The 26,498-nt window shown below is 32.2% G+C and overlaps 1 protein-coding gene across 1 annotated transcript in view; it reads right to left on the bottom strand.

Moving 5' to 3' along the window:
• LOC126772839 (lachesin-like) overlaps positions 1-26,498 on the bottom strand; it is a 95,163-nt gene that overhangs the window by 56,457 nt on the left and 12,208 nt on the right. The window lies entirely within an intron of this gene.

Genomic DNA, 26,498 nt, shown 5'->3' with positions numbered 1-26,498 from the left:
TTTTATTTTTAAATAGAATTAAACAAACTTGTATAGTGGAAACTCCGTTTGTTAACTAAAAGTGCTCGCTTAATTTGGTGTAACGCTTTTGTTTTGCACGTAGTACTCATTTACGCTGCTTTTTATTTAAACAAGGAAAGGTTAAGCAAATATAACTTTAGAATATAATTTTGAATATCTCACGCTTGCTATGATTAATATAGCAATTTAGCTTATTAATATAAAAACAAAATTTAACGTATATTTATTGCACTGGCAAAAAGTTAAATTCATTAACATATTAACAAAAAAACAAATTTTACACATATTTAGTTTATCTTATTCACATATAAATCTCATATGTTATGTGTCGTTCTTTTTTAAACTTAACTATCCATGAGGGATCGTTCCTTTAGTTATTATAATAGCCAACTGTTATAATATCACAGAAATTTATCTGTGAGAGATACAATAAAAAAAATTACGTCACTTCTGACGAACCGTTTTTATATTTAAAGTATAGTTTTTAATAAAGTACTTAATATTTTTATTAAAACAATGTCTGAATTACCATTAAATACTTTTTAAAATGTGTTGTGTGTGCAAGCATAGCGAAAAATAATATTACACAAAACGACAAACAGTCGCCAATCAGATTTGATACACAAATAATATGATTAATTCAGCAAATCCGGCTTACACAACTCGATTACGTGTATAATTAGAGGCTATAGAAAATCAATCAATACGCCACAAATCGCCGGCCTTCTGTAGTTTCATTCGATCTCTATGGAAATGGTGAGTTCCTTAGAATGTAATCCAGCAAAAGTGATAAACGAAAACAAAACGTCATATAATAAGTGTATTATTTAAAAAAAGTTATTAATTGCTATATTGAATAATGTTTTTGCAGTAAAAGTAGTTTTTTTTTTTGACATGACCCTGATATTTATTTATTCGGAGCTGTCATATAACGTCATCAATGTCAAAGCCAAATACAAAATCCTTGTCTACACTTCATTCGTGGCATTAACGAAATAATATGTGCCCTGTCAGAAAAACACCTTTATATATATACACTTAAAAAGCAAAACTTTATCTAAATACAAAGTTTGAGCCAAATCGTTAGAACGGTTTCCGAGATACACAAAATACGTTGTATGTATACAAGAATTGGTTATAAATTATGTAATTTAATTGAATTTATACTTATAAGTTTGTTTATACTATAAGTTTTTTTTTTTAAAGTTAATTTTAGGATTTACTAGTCCGATTTGAATAATAATTTTTTTATATGTTAGATAGCCGATTTAAGAAGTTGAAATATATAGACAGATTATTTTAAGGGATAAAACAATAATAAGGGATTTACAACAAATATTGGGGCTTCTTCTTCTTAAAGACATTTCATCTAATGATAAAATTGTTTTTTTTTTAATTATTTTATTTTAACAATATTTACAAGTGATTTAAAAAAAAATCACAATAGTGACATTAATTCCTAATGATTAATTATTTTTAAATATGTTATAAGTTTATCGAATCATATGTCATTACCAAATCATATTATGTTCTACGGTGAAACCGGCTGAGAAATAAATATCTCTAGCGGAAACACCCCTAGAAAACTAATTGCAGCCCTATCCGTATTGATGGCACAAACGAACGGGGATCAATGTAAATTATCCAAGCTGATCCACAGAATGCCATTATCGTATATCACTATAACGTTTTATTTGTTAAATTCTTAATCTATTACAAATCTATATTCTACTAGCTCAACTTCACAAAATTAATTAAAATTTTATCCCGGGATAATTATTTTTTCAAATTGAGAAAGATAATTATATTTTTAATTTTTGTTATATTAATTTCTACAAATATTGGGTTTAATTTTGTTTAGCTTTTTAATTTTGTGTTAGTATTACATAATACCCTGAATGATCTTTTTCTTAATCCTATACTAAGAAACTATTTTCGCAAATATTATAATCATGGTGTGTGGTTTCAATAAAGTAGAACCAAACCACTCCTTATCAATGGTTGTGTTGTAGGAATTAATGAGAATGATTTTCGTGAGTTCAATCAAACACGTAAGCGCCTCAACCACCTGTATACTTTTACTTGAGATCCTTCAAACGAGGCGTGAAGACATTTCGCGGGCCAGCAAGGCGGGGGCGGCTAATGCAGATTATTCTTCCGGACGGCGTTCGCGTTTAGACTCTACTACCACTTATCATCAGGTGGCGTGGAGACATTTGTCTTCCATAGACATAAAAAAATAAACTTATCAGTGCAAGCATTCCCAATGAGGTCTGGCATCGTGCCGGCAGTAAGCCTGCTATGTAGCTTACACATTGCTCCAACACCAAATAAATGAGAAATGCAATTATGGACGATATAATTATAACAGTATTTGAAAATCAATTTGAATAGGGTATTGTCAAATGTTTACTGACATCAGTATTTGCATTGTGATGTTATACGTACTAAATGTCGGATTGTTGAATTTACATTTCACAGTTGTATTACTGTAATGTTTTATTTTTTATTTTAATATGAAATATTAATCATTACTTACAATTTGGCACCAACCTTAGGAGCTAAGATTGTTCGTGCTTTGTACCTGCAGTTGCATTAACCATTTATACCGTAACTCAACATTACGTAGTAGTACTCCTGTTTGGCTGTAGAATAAGTGTGTGGTACAATCCAGGCGGGCTTGCACAAAGGCCAACCAGCAAGTCAATAAATAAAAAAATAAAAAAACAAAAACATTATAATTATTTTTATTTGTTACAGTAACAAGAAAGCATTTTAAGATAATATAAACAACCAGTGAGCGCAAATAATTTTGATAATGTTTTATCGTAATTCCAAGATGACATTGACAAATAAATAAAATTATCGGGAAAGAAAATAAAAATCCTTTCAGTGTCCGTTTGTCTGAAACTCTGTCAATGGTTAGTTGAATCATTTGCAAATGTAATTTTTTAATTATATAAAAAATATTAACTACCCGTCTTCGTACGAGTAAAATAGTAATATTAGTTATTTTGTTTTAATCTTTAATCAAACTCGTTCCAGCCGCTTAGGAAAGTAGATAATATATTATACGAAGTTTTGTATATAATCGATACAATATATGTACATAATTTACATATTTCATATTTGTCCGGGTATATTAATTAACTTCAATTGCTTCTTAATTTGATATTGTACAACGATGATATCGTTAATTAATAATAATTGATTTAATTGCGGGTTTATTGAATGTTAATCTTTATTAAGTGAAGCGCAGATTGATTTTCAGTATTTAACACTTCATTTCAAATGTATGTAATTTGTCATTTTAGAGACAGCACAACCGAATAATTTATATAAATTTAGAATTTAAATTTCATCTAATATTCAATTGGTTTAAGATTGTTTTGTTAATGCAACAAATTTATTTTAAAAATAAAACATTTATTGATTTTATTAGTAGAAGATAGCTTATTTTATTAAATACACGATTATGTGAATATACTTTAGTTACGTAAATAGTGCATTATAACCGACTGTTACCTTGAATATTATTTTATATGTATCTACCATTAAAAAGTATTCGATAGGATATAACATATGTATTGAGTTCCACGCAAACCCATTCGTAATTCTCGTAGAATGCTTTTATAAACAGATAACTACTTAGATAGTATTATAAAAAAAAAACATTAAAAAACGTACGTTACTACGGAACTTAAATAAATAAATATTATTAAAAATATTGAAGATTTTTTTCTAATAATCAACATAAATACACTTAGTGTACTTGATGATTAAGTACAATATCAAGCTTTTGGTCTTAATAAGATTTCGTTTAAGATAAGGAAATTGTATACAATGCAAATCCAATCATATGGCCACAAGCCACGCGTGATAAAGCGATAATTATTGCGTAAGATTATCTGACTACGTACCAATTGGGTTACATGACAGCTGAGGTAGAAATATAGAAGATATAATTATTTGATTGCGTGATAATGAAATTAAGTCTTTGCAGCACGAGTTAAATACATAATTCCTCAATGTAAATAATTCTTATGTCAATAAAGATTAAAAATTAATAGAAATTAACTCAATTATTTCAGCCCACGTGTGCCCAAAAAGCCTACTAAAATGTTTTTTTATACTCATTTATCATTCTATTATTTATCACTTTTAATTAGCACAGTCGAGCCGTTAAAATAATTTCACAAGGAGTTAAATAATATGGTGATGAGAACCCTCAAGCAAAAGTGTTGCTAAGGATTAGCGTCAGACAAGCAGCCGTAAAAACATGTAATTTTTTTTAAACCTACTACTAAGGTCAAAAGAAATTTCTAGGATGACTGAGACTGTAATTTATTTTGCTGATTTAAAAAAAACAATAAGACGCCATGCGTTACACCCCCATTTTTTGTGAAAATAATATAATCTAGTTTTTCTTACGTATTAATGAATTATATTCCTGCTTCCCCCTTCCTTCTTAAGTCCACGCGAGCTGGTTCTCGATGTCACCGCCTAACTGTGACATCAATTCCATCGCGCACAAAGAAATTTGGCAACTCCTTTCTTTGCCGCACTACCAAAGAATGGAATTCCTTACCAGCTCACGTGTTCCCCTCCTCTTACAACCCGGGTTCCTTCAAACGAGGCGTGAAGAGGCATCTTGCGGGCCGGCATGGCGGGGACGGCTAGTACAGAACATTCTTCCCGACTGTACTGGCCGTCGTCGCGTTTGGACTCTACTACCACTTACCATCAGGTGGAGTGGAGTCATTTGCCATCCCGGGGCATATAAAAAAAAAAAAAAAAATATATTTTGATGAGTCGTGTTAAATCTTTTATCCTCTCGGTATTAAAGACAGTATGATTTATAACTTATCAATTAAACCATATATATTTTTTAAAATGCACGTTTAAAGTTTATTAGTAAACACGTTTAGTAATAAACACGAAAAATAAATGCTCAATTTAGCTACGCAACGTGCTCGTATCTAAAGAAGTATCGTATGAAAATTTGCTGACATAAAGCTGAATCTAATGGAGGTATAGGGATAAAACTGAACGGATATTCTGTGTATTTTAGTGTTGATCCTGATGAATGTATGGTAGCTATTGAAAAGCAAGATACATTGTGATATATTATTTATCCATGGTTAGATATATGACTAGGGTAGTTATTGAATCATGGGATGTAAAGCACTTTATTCTTTTGTTGATAATAGAAAAATAGAGATTTAATCTGTTGAATTAAATAGATGCGTACATAACACAATCATCCAAAATACATCACATCCACACATTTACAGTCACAAACAATATATGTAATAATAACACAGTTACATACACAATTTTTAAAATTTTGCAATTATCGCGATATCTAACATAATCGTTTTAGGAAGGCAAAGAATCAACACCGGATATTAAGACTAACCTACATACAGTATTTAGTAATAGTTATTTTTATTATTAAATATGAAATCTTTAACGAACCAATTAAAGTTGTAACAAGAGTGATTTCTTTTGCTTAGTACAAAGACTCATAAATTGTTACCGAGAATACCTTAATAAATCCAGTTCGAGTCAGAATCTGTAGCCATAAATTGTCAAATAAATCGAGCAACAAGGCCCCAGCTATTGTCGTTCGCTCGACATCAAGTCATAATTCGAAGGTCGGTAGATTATCGCTTGTTCTCGGTGTTCATACGTTACCAACAATAAGGTTCTTCTGGATAATGTGTTGTAGATTTCAGTAGAATTGGCACACAAAATAAGTAAAACAAAATCATTCAAAATTTGTAAATGCGATGATATTGTTGTAAAGAGATAAGTTTGGCTTGTTATTCCAAATTCGTGCAAAAGTAACTCGATTGTTAGAAAATTTTCATAACTCACGTAAGTATGGTCATACTTCCTATATAATATTTATATGTCAGTTATTTTTTGTGACAAAGATTAATACATCAATGTAGTCTGTGATTAAATCGTCAAATATCAGTTGAAGTCGTGGTCGATTAATATATATTAGATATTTGGGATTTTTATTCACTAAAATCCCTGCGATGGCGTCATCGACAAGGATCGAAGTGGCCGCGAGGTTATTTTAATATTCGCGGCTGTTGACCATTAGGGTCTAGCTAGAAAGTGACTACGACCCTCCTCACCGAAAACTAATCACTAGATAAAGCAGTTTGTTTCAGATTTTGAGTAAAAACCTCTCAATTTCGTAATGTCTGCACATCTGTATCATTATCATAGCTCAAATTCATAAAATATGTTGCATGTAATATATGCTATACTTGAATCTGTTATTAATGTCTATAATCTTCATTGGTGATGTTGACCTAACTGATTTTGGATACGGCAGCCAGTCACAAGGGAGACTAGCCAACTGCACAGCGTCCTGCGCAGCTGGCCATTATACACAGTAAACTGCTACTGAAATTGAAAAAAAAAACAATAATCGTTTATTGGCCCGACCTGGCGTTAAAACTCAGGACCTCCAAATTTGCAGCCATATAAGATAGCCACTAGATTATAGATTTTATCTTTATATATTTCATCATATTTTCATATATATTTTCCTCAAATTTTCAATAATAATTGTTTAATTAATCGCTGAGTTATTTTAATTCATTTTTTAATGTTGTATTTTTATTTATAATAATTCATCTCAAGCTCGGCGATTAGTTATAAAAAATTAACGAGCAACAAATCAAAAAACATATTTAATCTTAAAAGAAATATAGTTGAAACGTGATTTTAAACGTAATCGCCGAAATGTCTTTAGGACGAAACCAATAGTAAAGAAATTCGTTAAAGGTATTTCAAAATCCTAAGAAAGACAAAGAAATTCCACAATGTAGCCATTTATAATAAATGATGTTACTCGTCTTAGCTTCTCAAGGGTACAGTTAAACTTCTTATCGGTAATACTTCACATCGTCTCGTACGTCCTACGTAATTTTCTTAAGCCTTAATTTAAACTTATTTACATACTATATAATATTTGGAGTTTCTTATCAAATGCAGACAGCTATGTTAGAGAATTTCTTATATAATTATATTTATTTATATTTCATTTTACTTAATGCCGGAATAAATTCTCTGCCAGACAACATTTAGGCTAAATAGAAATCCGTGCAGGCGGCAATCGGTTAATTGTAATTGGCTAACTCTACATATATAAACATACATCTCTATCATCGATATAAATAAAAATGAATGATTGTATGTGTGCCCTCTATGTCTTGCTAAACCATTCAGACGATTGTAATGAAAATTTGGTGGTTTGTACTGCTTACGCCAGCGAGGGTTTTTGGCTGAAAAAAGTTGAATTTGTCTTTGTATGTTTATTATTCAATAAAAACGTTTTATGCAAACCCTTATTCTATTCGAGCGAAGGCGGGACGGGTAGCTATTATTTATACACGTAAAAGATAAGATACACGAGTTAACTCAAACTTCTCCTATATGTTATTTTAGCAAACACATCTTTGCACGTATCCAAATCCAAAATTACTGTAGAAATGTAAATGATTTTCGATAACGTATCACAAAAGCATTTGGATCGGCAATTTTCATTCCGACTACGTTTACGTATTTATTTATACCATTATAAATTTTAACAACAGGTTTGTTTGCTTAATTTTTATAACCTAAAGTAACATTTAATCATTTACAGGCTATATATGTATTAATTACTGCAGGCTCAATGTATCCTCTAATTTTTGAGAGGCAGTTTTGGATCTTTTTTCACTACTCTGCTTCAATATCGTTGGTAAATACATATATGGCTCAATACAGTATTATATATGTATTCCTTCAGCGCCAATTGCTAGCACGGCTTTGAGCACAATCTGCTAAGTTATTTATTTTAACCACTGAACCATCTCATGGATATCCTAGCCGTTCAAAAATTCGTTGTAAAATGTGACATGCACACATTATTACACATGCATAGATTTGCATCCTTTCATATTGAATAAATATTGCATAAGGAAACATCTGAACGACATTTTTAATATAGGTGTCATCTAACCACTATTATATACACATTCCATAACCTTATCGGATCGAATAAAGACTTTTAAAACAATCGCTTAAAAGCTATAAATAAAAACAAAAACAATAGATGGAGCTAATCGATTTTTTAATTGCCATATCGTGTTGTATTTAATTTACTTTGTAGCACATTCAGTCAGTTAAACTAGCATAGCACTTTTGATATTTTCTATCATCGTCATTTCATCACTTGTTCTTTATATTTATTATTATTTTTAGGTACTAGAATTACCACAACAAACATATATACAAAATTTATTGCGTTTATTTTATATACAAACTATTTGTGAACTTGGAACTCTAAAAACAAAACAAAGAGCTCATTTGATCGATGTGTGACACTTCAATCACCTTGCTTTGCATCACGTCAAATGTATACAATATAATGTCCAATTTAAGTCCAATATATTATCATAAAAGTCCAGGGTACAGTTGTTAAAATACATTTCTTCAGTAATCTAAAATAACCAGTGATATGTCCCTTACCAATAATCTATTCATAATCTGTCTTAATTTCACTAATCATGAATATATGTAACATCAAATTCATACGTGATTAATCCTCATATTTACATTACAGTATACGTGATTACAGTGAAAGATTTCTATGGAAGTAAAGTAAATAAAGGCATAAATATAGTCACCAAAGGTCAGAATCATTCATGGTATCCGTCGACATGTCATCCGCCTTCATTAGTCATAACAACAATTTTCCGTGTGTCACAAACATCCTATACTATAAATGATAAATTAGTTTTTACTAACTAACAGCTGTTTAATGGACTTTTAAGTTATACTATTTTGGTCATTTTTACTATTTGCCAAGTTTCCCAATGAATTGTATGCAATTCTTAACTGAAAATTGCAGGTTCAAATCCGACCATTTCCTTGTGGCCGTGACCGTTTTATTGTGGTTATATTATCTTTTATTTATAGTTCAGAGACGGATCTTTGCGAAACCTACTTTTTCATATATATAAATCAGGATTGGAGCAGTGGAAGAAGCCGACTTCTTAACATAATAGAAAACCTTTGTCCTAGAGTGCAGATACAGACTGGTGAAGATTATAGTAGGTTTCCTTGCGATGTTTAATTCGCCACACGAGATGCATTACATAATACATAAACACAAATTACGTACATAGAAATTCAGTAGTGCTTACCTGGGCTTGAATAGTCAATCAACAGTTTGATAATATTCACGCGTTCTAATCTTTGGGCCATCTCGGTTCATATATAACATCACAGAGCAAAATAGTGAAAAAAACTTTTTTTTATATATTTCCTCCATTTTTTTCGAAAACACCTACACAACATACAACATATTTGATGATGAAATGATATGAGATCTTGAATGGTGATCTTGAAATATTTCCATATGTTACAAGATACATAAAAGCAATACAATTATAATTTATGTTAATATGTACATATGTTGTTTAAGAAAAATACACAGATATCTACAATACAAGAACAACTTTATATACAACTGTTATGCTTTTAAGTATTCAATTTCTTACTTTCCGAGAAAATTTTCATTTTATTTCCAGACCAAGTAATTCTTTCTGTAAGCAGTCACTTTATCATGAACTTCCTGACGCGAGATTATTACAAAACTTTAGTAATATTTGCTATATTTTAAATTTGTAGAAACTTAAAAAAATTACATGTCTTCAATTTTAGTAGTTATAGTTTTAGTAATAGTTTTATTCAATTTTGTAGGCAAAAATACATAAATGATAAATACATAAATAACATCATAAATGATAAACAAAATTATTATAAATACTGAAAATCGTGTAATAAAATATAGAACGTTACACAATACGACTTAATCTACCTCAATAGCACATCAATTATCCTTGTTTCCCATATAATCAAATATGCAATTACCGAATGTAATTAGTATTTAATGTGAGGTTTAGACTGTGGCGGGAATCCCATAATTAATGAACATTTGGGTTGCAAATCAGTGGCCACGTTCGCAGAGTTGACTGTCGGGAAATGTGGGAAAGAATAAAGATAAGATTTCTAACGAAATTATCTACCTTCGCCTTTTTATCGGACTTTTATATTATCCATTTCTACCTCTGCTATGTAAAAAACGTTGTTAAATATTTAACTACCTGATTGTAAGTGGTAAGTAAGCCGGTACAAATGTATAGTATATTCATATAGTAAGAACACGTATATTGTTTGTATATAAATAAATATATTTAATAATACATCTTAGGAAATTATTGAAATTTATATATATTTATGTCCTTACATTAAAAAGTTTGCCTTAAAATAAAATTGCATTATTCATATTTTCAACACCAATATTCTCTTAAATTAAAAGTGAAACGTAATATTACAGTGCTTCTTAAACGTATAATTATTATTTTGTCAAAATTTTTCGAATAACAATTCAAAATGGAAACGTAAAATGAATTCGAAATATTTTAGGAGACTCCTAAAATTTGTCTAAAATTAACAAATCAACGAGGAAATTACGACACCTCGACGGGGCGACTTAATTAACCGACAAACAAACAAGATAAATGAACTGTCAGACACTAATGCGCTTGCTGGATGAACTCGAATATACGATTTTTGTTATATATTTTTTACGAATGAATATTAAATATTTTACTTTATTGTTGTTCAATGTAAATGCTTATATTTTTTAACAAAAATAACAAGTAGAATGTCAATAGATACAAATCAAACTTTATATGAAAGCTAAATAATATATTAGTTAAACAAATATATATTTTTTATTCCAGAATAGTGTTAGAAAATCTGCGTGCATGCTCCTTTGAGTGTGTGTGTGAGTGGGATCACTCTATAGATTAACCACTTACATACATTACCTACTTTTTACATATACCAACATATTTTTCCGTTCATATATCAGTATTTTTATGTAACAATATAAACAATTATTATGTTGAATTACATTAAATTTTAAATGGGAATAAAAGTATATACGTGACCAGAAACGTTCTAAAAGTTTTGGTGTTCCTGCCGTAGAAAGGCTGACTCAATTTATTTCCACGTAACTACCACAGAACGGTAAAACCACTACACCAATGTAGTTAGATAAACTGCTGTTAAACGTAGGTCGCAATTTAAAAACGCTAAAGTATATTCGAGAGCTTACTATTAATTGAAATTTTATTTAAAAGTAAAATCAACATGAAATATATTACAATATTTTTACTATATTGTTGGAAGAAAAGTTTGACAACACATTTTGTTACCATTACATTAAAGTCAAATCTATAATAGATTATAACAGGCTTAATGCTGATATTTTATTGTCACAATCCATTCAAAAACAATTAATTTTACAAGCGATAATTTTATAATCGTCTTCGTCTTATTCTACGCTCTATCATAAATTACTGTCATCTGGTCCATAAACTACGTCTCTCGAAAAAACCAGTCCATATGTAATCTACTGGTGGTAGAGCTTTGTGCAAGCTCGTCTGGGTAGGTACCACCCACTCATCAGATATTCTACCGCAAAACAGTAGTACTTGGTATTGTTGTATTCCGGTTTGAAGGGTGAGTGAACCAGTGTAATTACAGGCACAAGGGACGTAACGTCTTAATTTTTAAGGTTGGTGGCGCATTGGTGATGTAAGCGATGGTTAACATTTCTTACAATGCCAATGTCTAAAAGCGTTGATGACCACTTACCATCAGGTGGCCCATATGCTCGTCCTTTCCGTTCTATAAAAAAAAAACTGTAATATTGCTGTTTAAAAGTGTGACAAAATATACATTAATTAATTATAGCTATTTTTATTGTAAAACTGAACGCATATTCAAAATACTATAAGCATATAATACTGGAGAAAACATTAATGCAATCCTATAGTTGTCATGAAATATTATGTGATCCGTTTAATTATTGCGCAAATTACGTAAAATCGAACCTAATTACGCATATATTTAAATTTACCGTGTCATTATATTATATAAGCTTAATCTCATTGGAACTGCAATGAAATGAAATTATATTTAAATTTTTTAATATCAATGACGATGAAAGTTTTTTTAAATTTGCTTACGTGTGATTACAGGATAGATTATTATTAATTCTCAGAAAAATCGGTTCAGTAACGTTATCAAAACAGCTATACGCCATTGACATTTTTTTTAACGATATTATAGCCATAATATAATTTACATTACCTACGTGTATTTTTTCAATTTCTTAATTATTCAGACGAGCCATTGCTAAAAACACTAACCGTGGAAACTAACAGCCTTAATCATAAACGTTATTTAGCGGGAATTTAGTTAAACATGATTTCTCTCTTTCTATCATCATTGGTTTGACATTATAAGAAGGCATAGGAATGTTTAACAAATCACCAGCTAAACAAAATTCTTCGGTAAATATGTACGATATCATGGCCTTTGTATAAAAACACTGGCTTGGCCTTCAAACCGAAACATTAAAATACATATATAATATTGCTGTTTGGCGGTAAAACTGGTGAAAACTTTCACTGGTGGTAGAGCTTTGTGCAAGGTCGTCTGGTTAGGGACCACCCATCAGATATTCTACCACAAAACAGCAGTACTTGGTAATGTTGTGTTCCAGAAGGGTGAGTGAGCCAGTGTAATTACAGTCACAAGGGACATAACATCTTAGTTCCCAAGGTTAGTGGCGCATTGGTGATGTAAGCGATGGTTAACATTTCTTACAATGCCAATGTTTATGGGCGTTGGTTACCACTTACCATCAGGTGGCCCATATGCTCGTCTGCCTCCCTATTCTATATAAAAAAAATATAAGATGACGAATGAATGGTGTCTACCACCAATATGTATTTTTTATCAAATATTTACATCAACAGCTGGATAAGTTAGATGTTTTTACTTTAGCGCTTATGTATATATAAGTACAAAATATATATTGAGGTCGTTATTTATTCTGTAATTATTATTTGCTGTTACGATTCTGAATGTTGTCACTTTGGATTTTCTTCGTGAGCGCAATATTTGCTCACTGTTAAATCCTTATGTAAGCATGTTAAGCTGATTTTAGTGAATTTCGTCACATTCATCTTCGTTTTATTCATATATTATTTATATTTAAGATTTGGATTAAGATATCCTTTTTATTCATTCATTCAAAGAAATAGCATTCTTCTGATTATTAACTATATTAACAATTTAAAAAGAAAAGTTTTGAAATACTTTAATAATTATTTGAAAGTATTTAACTATTACAATAATGCATTTTACATATTAAAACCTAACGAGATTTTAATGGAAAATGCAGTCTGTGAATGTTCCACTGCTGCTTTTTTGAGGAGAAGAATCGGAGCTTATTCCACCACGCTGCTCCAATGGTAGGTGGAATAAACATATGGCAGAATTTCAGTGAAATTAGACACATGCAGGTTTCTTCACGATGTTTTCCTTCGCCGTCAAGCAAGAGATGAATTATAAATACAAATTAAGCACATGCAAATTTAGTAGTGCTTGCTCCGCTTTGAACCCATGATTATTGGTTAAGATCCACGCGTCCTAACCACTAGGCCATATCGGTTAGACTATTTTAGTTTATTCCCAGGATAGAATTTTTATTCGAGTTAAGGCAGAAAAGGAATTGAGATAATAAAGAGCGTAACTTCGTACTAAAAATGCGGATAAAGTTTCAAGTAAAGCATCTCGTTATAACTAAATATATTCCACATTCACATCATACCGCATGAAAAAACATGTAAAAAAAAATTAAAACCGCACAACTCGCGATAGGTGACGATGAAAACGTCTCTTTTATTCGTTGTGTCATTTCTATCACCATCACGTCTTTTTTGTTCGACGCCACAACTGCAACTGTTGGCTAAAGCTTAATTTTTACCGGTCACACGCTATGTATTGCGAGTCATTGCGATAAGTTTTTGCCTTTGTTTCTGCTTGATAGAAACAGATAAAAATTAAAGAATTATGGTTATAGAGGAATTAGATATAAAACATTTTGTCGGTGGAATGGTTTACTGGTTTGGTTTATAGTAGCCAATATAACGACATAGCAGACTACACTTATATAATATATAGATAAATGTTTTCTAAATAAGACTAGCTGCTCACCCCGACTTCGTACGGGCAAAATAAGGATTTCTTCCCGTGCATTTTTAATCAACAATGTATTAAACATTCGCCAATCGATCTATTCGTCCATACAGTAAAGTGCCAAATGAGTGAATCTTTGGTCTAGTGGCTAGATATAAGCCCCCGAGGCCCTAGATTCAAACCCTACGTCTTCTTCTGTCAAAAATTCTCAGTAGCCCGGAGTCTGGAAGTTGAAGGGTGTACACTCTCGTGCCTCGAAGAGCTCACAAAGAGCTCGTATTCAATTTCATTTAATAGTTTTTACTTGAGGCGGGTACAAATATACAGACAGACAGACAAAAAATCTAAAAACTGTTGTCTTGGCCATGGTTGCTTTAATAAAGATTTCAAATTATTATTTTTTCCAATAACTATAATGTAAAGGCCAACATTGGCCTGTTAAAATTTTATTACATGTATAGATTATTTTACATTATTATTGTAACGTAAGTTTTATTTTTGTTTCACGTTTAATCGTCTATTTAAAGCATTGTAAGCACAAGCGTAACCACGCTAAATATGAATGCGATGCCCGAATGAAATTCAATTCATGTACTTGAAAAAAATATTAATTGATTAAAACACATATTTTCTTTTTTACGTAATTAATTATTACATAGTTCTGCACAGTATATACCCATTGAATGATTAGCCTAATGTTCACCTTACAATAGCGACTACCATAGTCGCTTTTTACACAAACGTTTCCCCTTTACATTCACGGCTACCGAACGAAAAGCGGCTTTTCAGTGTTACTTTATCGGATTCTATTCAAGTTTATTCTATTTGATATATTACTTGAGGATATGTACATTTCAATGTAAGCGGAATGTGGTTCAAAGGTTTTAATATTAATTGAAATTGTAAGTTTCATTTTAGTGAAAAATAATTTATCTATGGCTGTTTAACTATAGCAAGATTTCACATATATTTTTAACTTTAAAAGAAAACCAACTTAGAAAATATTAAAATATGAGGCTTATTACACAATACAAGAACATATATATGACAAAATGTGTAGAGTTCGTAGTCGGTGATTTCAATACATGACATAAAAAAATATTTCTAAAGGTGTATTTTGATTGAGAGAAACAGAATTGTTTATTTAATCACAATGAATTCGTTGTTACCGTACCTTCGATAGTCACAATCGACTTTTATAAAAGCCAACTAAATGATACTTCGAAATACACACTATAATAATTCATCCAAATATTTATATTTATAGTATTTACCCGTTTCAAAGATTATTTCGTAAAAATGGATAGATAGATAGACAAAAAAGTAATGGTTGTTTTGGTTTTGATAATTTCCAGATTAACTTTAAAAGAGGCTATTATTTTGAATCAGAGAAAAAGACACTTCAAGTTTATTTATTTGTATAGATTTTCCTTTGTGTATTGAGACTATGTATTTTTATATAAACATAATTATGCGGACATCCAGTGCCTCATTATAGGACAGTCAGACTTTTCACTAATAGCCCTTAGTATGGTTGTTCTTCACCCTTACATTGCGCATTAACAACGATTATTTAAATATTGTACAACATGATTTATTTGGCCAAGATAAACTAACCACCCATTTTGATATTTTGGAAAAAACTCCTTATGGTTTTTTTTTTTTTTATAGAAAAGGAAGGCGGACGAGCATATGGGCCACCTGATGGTAAGTGGTCACCAACGCTCTTAGACATTGGCATTGTAAGAAATGTCAACCATCGCTTACATATCCAATGCGCCACCAACCTTGGGAACTAAGATTTTATGTCCCTTGTGCCTGTAATTACACTGGCTCACTCACCCTTCAAACCGGAACACAACAATATCAAGTATTGCTGTTTTGCGGTAGAATATCTGATGAGTGGGTGGTACCTACCCAGACGAGCTTGCACAAAGCCCTACCACCAGTAAGTGGTCTTTGTCCAGCTATGGGACATTAATGGTCTTGTAATTTTTGAGTCTAAAATGTAATTAAAACGTAAATTATTAATTATCAGCATAACATAGCAATTATTCAAAATTCATTTTAAGCTTTATAAAGTTTTAATATTTCATTAACATAAACTTCCTCGTTAGTCTAGTGGCTTGATGTAAGGCCGCAGACCCGGAGAACCTGGGTTCAATTCCCAGGTCGGGCCAATAAAAAGTTATTGGGTTTTTCTGACAGAAAATTTTCAGTAACAGCCCGGAGTCTGAAAGTTGGAAGTGTGTACACTCCCGTGCCTCGGAAAGCACGTGAAGCCGTTGGTCCTGCGCCTGAACTCTTTCCGGTCGTGTCGGATTGCCGTCCCATCGGATTATAAGAGTTAAGGAATAGAGAGAGCACTTGTGTTTGCGCACACACTTGTGCACTATAATATCTACTGCGTAGTTGTCTAATCTCTCTTGAGATTGGCCTCCGTGACCGAAATCGGCCTGGAGGACATTATTATTATTATTAACATAAACTAACACAGTAACAGCCTGTTAATGTCCCACTGCTGGGCTAAGGCCTCCTCTCCCTTTTTGAGGAGAAGGTTTAGAGCTTATTCCACCACGCTGCTCTAATGCGGGTTGGTAGAATACACATGTGACATAATTTCAATGAAATTAGACACATGCAGGTTTCCTCACGATGTTTTCCTTCACCGTCAAGCACGAGATGAATTATAATCACAAATTAAGCACATGAAAATTCAGTGGTGCTTACCCGGGTTTGAACCCACGATCATCGGTTAAGATTCACGCGTTCTAACCACTAGGCCATCTCGGCTTTTTAAACTAACACAGCTGAGTTTTATTATTTATATTATAATTGTTACATTTAATCTTGTAATTATATGTATATTAATAGTTTTTAAATATTCGATAATTATAATTAGCCCAATAAGAGTTACTTTTTAATTAACATAGTCTTCTAACTAATTTTGAAATACTAACATTGATCTGATTTCGCTAATATTTTAGAAGCCAAGTTTACTTAATAGTATTTCAAGTTACGTGCCCTTTGTTCGCAACTTTATGCAATTTGTAGGTATTCTCACCTAATAACTTAAGAGACTTATAATACTCGAGCTAGTATGAAACCTGAATAACTATAGTTTAAGCAAGTTGCGTCATACGTCATTGAAATCCTTAAACAATGTAATAAAATCTCAAGCTGTGTTATAAGACATCACAAGCTATACAATATATACTTCGTTATAGTTTTTTTAATGGTAATATGAAAATAATCTTTACAAAATAAAATATTTTTAGAGATACTCAAACGCATAGCCATTTTAAATGGTTTCTAGAATTATGCTAGTTTACTAGAATAGCAATTTTGGTTATCTACTCAAAATTATAAATGCATACTGATAGAAGATACTAAAAGATATAAAACATATCATCGTTTTTGTACATTTAGCCTATTCCAAAAAGTTTTAATATACGTATGTACTAATAGCAAACAATGGTAAACGACCGATGTTCATAGAATCAATGGAAACAAATAGTTAAAATGAATCAATATCCTTTCGACAGAATATAAACTTATGATTATTACTTTATTTTATCTTATATTTAAAATAAATAGAGTAAAATACTGTGTGGTCACCAACGCCCATAGACAATGGCGTTGTAAGAAATGTTAACCATCGCTTACATCACCAATGCGCCACCAACCTTGGGAGCTAAGATGTTATGTCCCTTGTGCCTGTAATTACACTGGCTCACTCACCCTTCAAAACGGAACACAACAATTACCAAGTACTGCTGTTTAGCGGTAGAACATCTGATGAGTGGGTGGTACATACCCAGACGAGCTTGCACAAAGCTATGAATGATATGATTCGTTCTTTGTTTTCGTTTTATATCTGTTTATGTTCCTATATAAAAGAATGCGTAAGAGTTTGTTTGGTATAGAGTGAGATGGTCCAGATAATAAAAGACATTAATTTCCAAGTTGAGTTTGGAATTCAATCTGAGCAAATAACAATTAATTAATATTTACAATAGGTATATTGTTACGTTAATGATATTCATTACCTTATAGCATGGGTATAATTACCATAGGAAAGATCACGCCCAGCATTTTGACATTTATTTATATAGGTACGCTTTGAAACGCTCACTGTGTTTGTTTCTGCCATTCAAAATATGAGTACGTATCCGGTTTTAAAATTAAAAAGATGACGTGTTTTTATGCAAAAATATTGAAACTAATCTAAAATAACTATCTAATAATTACTTATTTGAACGAATAGACGTTCATGTATTTTATTATTATTTCCATTCGCATTTGGACATGTAAATGAGAAGTCAGGCTTTATATAGGTGTTTTTCATACAATTTACATATAGGTATCGGTTATGCGAATTATACAAAACAAAGTTTTTGATTCGGAATCAGGTTTTTTTATATTCAGAAAAAAAGGTATTCATAAAAACATTTTTAGAATAAAAAAGTTTAAAAATTAGTCAGCGGTTAATTTGCAAGTCATATTTAATCCTTACTTCGTACGTCAAAATGAGGTTTATAAAGTCTATATTTAGTATTCGTTCCCGTAGGTATGTAGTAACAGACTTTAAAATACAAAATAATAAACCTCATTTATTTAAAAAAAATACATGAGTTTTAAAGGAGAATGGCGACAATGACCCAATTAAAAAAATAACGAAGCATCATCCATATAAAAGTTTATATAAATTATAATAACGACTTTATAGGATGTTTATATAAAAAATATTGAGACTCTAGGAGTCAAAAAAAAGAAATTATTGATGTTTTAACTTATGCAATTTTGTAGATTTTTAACGACTACTTTTAGCGACGAAAGGATGAGCAAATGTTACATCTAGAAGGGATATTTGATGACAGTCACCCTCTTATTTTACGTGATAGAAATAAATCTAGTCACATAAGACGCTGCTGCTCAAATTCTACGTGCATATTGTGGTATATGGGTTATACTAGACACCAGAGCTATCCCCTCGAGGGGCGTCTATCACTGTCCTGGGGACGCTGATTAAGGTGCAAGCCCAGATGAGGTATCTGGGCGTGATCCTGGACGGAAGATGGAGCTTCAGGCAGCATTTTGTCCAACTCGGCCCGAAGTTCATAAGCGCTGCTGCCGCCCTGGGCCGCCTCCTAGCCAATGTAGAAGGCCGGAAACACCACGGCGACGTTTATATGCTGGCGTGGCACGCTCCATGGCGTTGTACGGTGCACCCATTTGGGTGGATGCTCAGTGGAGGCGGTCCGCCCCCTCGAGTCGCTGGATGGAACGGAGTCACGGCACATTCACACTCAGGCTGACGCAGGTTCTTACCGGACACGGTTTCGGTAAGTACCTGCACAGGATAGCGAGGCGGGTGGTGACACCCTCCTTCTATGAGTGTGGTGCGCCTTCGGACACAGCATGCCACACTCTGATGAAGTGTGCCGCTTGGGGACCTCAGCGCCCGTTCCTAGCGGCCTCGGTAGTCGGTGGAGATCTCTCGCTGCCGAATGTGATAAGCGCCATGCTTGGTAGCGAGAGGTGCTGGCTGGAGACGGTCTCCTTTTGCGAAAATGTCATGTTGCAGAAGAAGGCAGCGGAGCGGGAGCGTGAGGAGAGGGCCTCTGCTGACTCACTTCGCCGAAGAAGAACGGGGAGAAGGCGTCGGCGCTATGCGCATCTTCTCCTCCCGCCGTAAGTGTTGCCGGGGTTAGGGGGTCTTTGTACCCCGAGAACCCACTAGGATTTGGAGGCCTGCAGAGGCGAGCCAGCCATCGGAGCGTCACGGTAGTATGTGCAAGCCATCCCGTGACGCCCCTCGAAAAGGCGGTGTGGGTACCGCTGGTTTTTTAGTGGGTATTCCGGCGCACATCCGGCGAGTCCCACATAAGGGGGGGGGGGGTAAAGATTACGCGTTTTTCTAGCGAAAAAAAAATAAGACACCCAATTATCGTATCACAAACTAAATCATCATCACATTGTCCTCTGCCCTAAACGAAAATTGACTCAGAAAAAGTTACTTTTGAGTGTTTGGTGGACTAGCGCCGGTGTCGTTCACTACAGCTTACTAAAATCTGGCCAAATGATTACGGCAGATATCTATTGTCAGCAACTACAAACTATGAAGGAAGAACTAGCTGCTAAACAACCGAGATTGGTCAATCGCTCTAGGCCACTGCTGCTTCACGACAACGCAAGACCACACACTGCACAACAAACAACCACTAAGTTAGATGAGCTACAATTGGAATATCTGCGACGTCCACCGTACTCCCCGGAACTTGCTCCAACAGATTACAAAACTGCCTTCAAAGAAGTTATTGATTCTCGCCCCCATGGTTTTTTTAGTAAAGGGATCAATGAACCTATATACCTATGAGATGGCAAAAGTGCATAGATAACAACGTTGCAGACTATGATTAATTAAATATATTTTACAAAAAAAAAAAAGACTTTATATTCCTCCCGTACAAAACATTAATTTCATATGTAAGGACCTAATATTTACTATGTACTTAAATAATTAAAAACAAATAAAATAGCATAAATTTAATATTGTTTTATTAATTTTTTATTCTTTCGTTAATCAACCTTATAAAAGGTGCTAAGGATAGTAAATCCTATAGACCACTCTAGGGATTTACAGTCTTCTCAACAGCTGTCCCAGTTCTCTTTTCGCAGGCAGTAATTAAGAATAGACAACATATATTATTACAAATAGAGCTTGATTCAAATGGACCACTTTACTACCAGAATATAAAGCATGCGTATTTATAAAATACTACCACTGTAATGTTGGACTATGAAATAAATCTTATAACTTCATAGACTAGAGAGACACATATGTGAGTTTAATACAATTGAACAATAACCTTTACCCGTACTTGGTACATGAATAATTTTAGGTTATCTTTTTTCTCCCACTTTTTTAGACTTAATTTGATTTTTTTAGTTTTGTCAAGTTCTATCATCTATTGCTAAGTTTCTATGTTGTACGCTATCCCCTTATCAGTGGGTCCCGAAATATATGCAATCTCACCATTTTCCTTTAGTTATTGGTAAATGTAAAATATACAACTGAGACTACTACGTGTAAATTTATATATATATATATATATTAAAATTGATAGTTCTATTATACTACATAACACTGAACGCTGAAGTAAAGTCGTGAAGCCTTCGTTCGTGATTCCTTCCTTTACTATATCCAACGTGGATATTAAACAATTTTTGTTCACATTCCGTAAAACAAATCTAAATCCATTCCTCTCAGAGCCGCTCGTTGTGGCGTTTATTTGAATTTCCCCATTTCTATTTCAGACCGTAAAGGCTTCGGGAGCACCGCATATCGGTATCGCAACATAAATATTCCACGTCTATCACTGCGATTATAATATTTGAAACGCTATCTCGTAAAAAAAATGTATGAACGTGTTTATAAATGTTGTAAAAATATTATTTGGACAGTATTAAACTATATGTGTTACTAATATTATAAATGCGAAAGTAACCATCATGAAATTTTGTTTACACGTTCTTCCTCTGTGATATAAGGATATACTAACAAACTCCCTCCCCCTCGCGCAGACAAAGCTGCGGATACAAACTAGTATTTTATAAAACAGCCTGTAAATGCCAAAGGACTAAAAAAGGATTAAGAGTAGTTAGCACTCGACCCTCCCTACATGCCGGTAAAGCCACGGTAACTTATAAATAATTACTGTTACTTATCTACACTCCTATGATAAATCCGAGACTATTATAGATCAGTCTGTCTTACCTCATTACGACTAAGTCACTGAATCGATTGTTATATAATTCGACTTCAAGGTAGTCTGCGGCCAAGATAATGACATAGGAATATAAGTTAAGACAATACTCACTTCATTTATATGCTTGTGTCTAATGAACTAAGTACTAACTATGAGCAATTTTCAAAGAAATAGAAATCAGTTTTTGTGTTCATACTAAAAAAACACATGAATATAAATCTTGTGGTAAGAATTGCCTATAAAATGTGCGCTGTCTTCAAGATATTTTAATCAACACAGTTTGAATTTGTAACTAAAATTATATACAATATTATATATGGTTTAGCTGTAACTAGTGTTTTACGGTCACCGCAACTATGTCTTACTGTAACGATTTATTTGTATAACACCATTCCGAAAACTGTGCTTATTAATGAGAAACAAACGTTGCCTTGTCACTTCGTAAAAAGTAAGGCTTTGTTTAACTAACGTCACATTAATATAGCAGACGTAATGCGATAAATTGACTAATGGTTTGTTAAAACATGATTTCCTACTTTCACTTGTTAGTAAGGCTTTTTGCAAGCCTCGCTGGGTAGGTACCACCTGTTCATTACATATTCTATCACCAGACAGCAATACTTAGTATCGTTGTGTTTGTTTTTTTTTTTTTTTTGATTATTTTAGCAATGACTGTTTAAAAAAATACTTATATTCCTATTTATGTGGGGATGACAATAACTCAAAAGGTCAGGATCGAACCTCATATTTTTATAATAATAATAATATACTGGGACATTTTTACATACGGCCATCTGATCCCAAATTAAGCATGTACTGAGTTTGTACTATGGAAACCAGACAACTGATATGCTATATATACTATTTTTTCTTTTGTAAATACATACTTATATAGATAATTACACCCAGACTCAGGCCAAACAGACATGTTCATGCACACAAATATCTGTCCTGGGTGGGAATCGAACCTACAACCTTCGGCGTGAAAGGCAAGCATCCACCAACCACGCCAACCGGTTCGTCAAAATCGCTTTACATTAAAAAAAATTTACACAGCTATACGGCCTATGAACCATTTCACTACTGGTGGTAGAGCTTTGTGCAAGCTCGTCTGGGTAGGTACCACCCACTCATCAAATATTCTACTGCAAAACAGCAGTACTTGGTATTGTTGTGTTTCGGTTTGAAGGGTGAGTGAGCCAGTGTAATTACAGGCACAAGGGATATAACATCTTAGTTCCCAAGGTTAGTCGCGCATTGGTGATGTAAGCGATGGTTAACATTTCTTACAATGCCAATGTCTATGGGCGTTGGTGACCACTTACCATCAGGTGGCCCATATGCTCGTCCGCCTTCCAATTCTATAAAAAAAAAACTATTGACACTTCGAACCACTTACCACCAATGCCTATTCGAAAGTCCGTCTATCTATTTTCAATTTAAAAAAAAACATGGTACCAATTAATTAAAGGGCTACAAATGTACCAACTTGTCACAATAATTTATTTAAATAAATTACGTTTTTAATTTAGCTCTCGAGGCTACTCAAGTTTGAAGTAAACTTAACGATACACTCATTATTTAAAAGGAATGTGCGTGTTTCACAAGAATTTGCTTTGTGAACGAGTTTATAAGTAGATCCGAACTTGTGAGGGTATGCTTGACATGCCATTCTGTTTTGAGCTAACTGATACATTTGAAGTAATTGACATTGTAGGAAATATTTATGCAAGTTTTAAATAAACTCCTTATATATATATATATAAAATTTTGTAGTTATTCCTAGCTGTATGTCTGTAAGCCAATGTTTTTATTCCGGGGAATGTACAGCTTGTTTAAATATAAATATCAATAATAATGCGTTTTCGTACATTTATTGTAATATTCATTTAGTTTTTTATATCTATTTATTTTTATATATACTTAACATAAAATCTCCTTGCAATCGAGCTTAATAAAGACATATCGTGTATATTTTCAATTTATAAGATTTAATCTTAAAACAGGCAAGTTTATTTCTCCTATATAAGCTTTATACTCATTCAAATAATATCAAATGAAAATATAATTATTGAACTATATTTTTGAATAGCCAAGTTATAATTGATTTGGAGTACATATCGAATCCAACTGAGAAAAACCAGTGTAAAATAACTCGGCAATTATTTAATTTATTGAATCAAAAAGTTTAAATGTTCGTATAATTTACATACAACTAATGAATATCAAAAGATGACACGCAAATTGGTTCTCATGATAAATAAACAATCAATGTTGCAGTTTACAGGATGCATTGATATTTGCAGACTTTTTAAATTTATATAATATAATAAATAAACCCTTACATGCAAACCATACATATATATATGATATTTTTATTTAGTTTTATATATTTATTTTATTAACTGAGTAATGAGAAAATATTTAGCTTTTTGTTAAATGATTTCATCAAATGTCGTCCAAGTACCTTTTTATTTATAGCATGATTATTTAAATAAAATATATATTCCCAACGCACCATGCAACAAAGTTTACTATCCTTTTTTGTGAGGCTCAAATAGGGTTTCATTAACGTAATGTCTATTGACTTAACCCTCAACTCAGGCTCCGTAGGCGGTCAATTTTATCCTGACGAACATGTAAACTGAAATGTCGTGGATGCTCAGTTGGGTCGCAAGTTGATGCGTCACGCAATATCAAAATGATTGATGAGAGGACAGCCGCTTGAATCCCGGGTGACCACAGCTTTGTGCCATTTGATACACTACGCAGATTAGTTTGTTAACGACAGGGCACATGTGTAAAGGAAAATATACGTTTTCAAAACTGGGTTGTAAATAAAACACCAATGCAGTAAGAGGGTTACAATAAATTTAAATTTATGAATATAATTTTTCTGTTTTTTTTTAATACATTAATATACTGACTGTAAATTTACTCTATTAACTAACGAATTTAAACTATTCCATTATTATTATATTTAAAGAATTAAATAATTTAAAATCAAATTAAAAAACAGTTGAAAAAAGATGAACCAAGTCACTTTAAGTAAATAGAAAAATGCAATACAAAAACGCTTAGTTACTTTTGCAGGTATTAAATACATTTTATATACCTCCCGTGTCACGCAATATCATAATTATTAACATGAACAGTGCAGGCAATAAGTAGAAATTCTTGCACTTTGAACATTTTTGATGATGTGATGATTTGAGCTCAAGCCCGAGCAATCATCACTAAATTTTCATGTATGTGTTTCTGCTAAATGTGTATCCAACAGCATGACGGAATCAGCTCCAAACCTTTTCATCTATAAGAGAAGACACTACCCCAAATACACTTTAGGGGTGGGATATTCCCAAGCTGTTAATTTAAAATATAATAAAATAATAGTTTAATGTTATGTTGCTAAAAATAATTTTATAATGATTGTATACTATTAGTAACAATCACAATTAATCATTAGGTTTTTATTTAAATATTATTTCAATTTAACTGTCCATGAATAATGTTAAAAATTTATGATTTTCTATAAGAATTATTATAAATGCAATTCCATTTAATCAGCTACAATAAACTGTCATTATTTTTCCTTTTATTAAATGAAGGTTAAAATTACTGGCTTTTTTTCATTTTATATCACCCGTTAAAACTTATACTCGTATAAGGTTTCAAAGTGAACTTTATAGAATATAACAAAACAAAACAAAAATATAATCCCTTATAAACATATTTCAACGTATTTCTTTCAAGAGCTTTACAAATAGCATTGTTTTGAATTTATAACTTTACGACAAAATATTCATAATACTAATATCAATTCGAAATATGCATAGGTTTTAAAGTTTTCTTATAGTAAATATTTTTTCTCGTTTCAAGGCTCCACGTTCATAGCGAAGCAGCTGTACCGGTGCTAATTCGCAATATTGTTTTTTACTTAATATTAAAGCCTCCCCGCAGCTACACCAGTGCCGCGTGCAAGCCGCAAATCATGACGAGTTATAGTCGGATTAATCAATTCAAATAATTACAAAAGTCACTGGCAAAAATTTAATAGATCTAACTTTTTGTCACCAGGACTCCTTCGAAATGATGACTAAATTCAATTGTGTTACCTACAAGTATTAATTTAATCTCAAATTGTTTTTGTTTTACTATTTTGCAAAAGTTAAAGGAATTAAGTTGATTTAAATACATTTTTTACCAAGCAATTGAAATTTATAATTACAATTATCTTAATTATTAACTAACATCTACCAACTGATTGTGTACACTGTATATATATTTTATCACATCATTTAAACTGGAATCAATCAAAGTTTTGGTATCAGTTTGTGGAATACTACTAGACTAGTCTCCACAAAACCAACGGTAAATGAGGTAAAAAAGTTTCAATGTTACTAATAATGGTCTAACATCTAAAAATGGCGAAAACAATGTAACGAAAGTCAGTATAATAAGTATTGGGTATACTTTGTTTTAACTCGCAGATGGATCCATGTTTTTGTTTAAGAGTTAGAATAATATTACGAAAAGATTTTAGAATATCTACGAATCAGCTTTATTGATAACATT

This window comes from Nymphalis io, chromosome 13 (genome assembly GCF_905147045.1).
Source record: "Nymphalis io chromosome 13, ilAglIoxx1.1, whole genome shotgun sequence".
Classification (NCBI taxonomy): Eukaryota; Metazoa; Arthropoda; class Insecta; order Lepidoptera; family Nymphalidae; genus Nymphalis; species Nymphalis io.
Note: the sequence above shows the minus strand (reverse complement) of the source record. Positions and strands in the feature narration are given on the sequence as shown.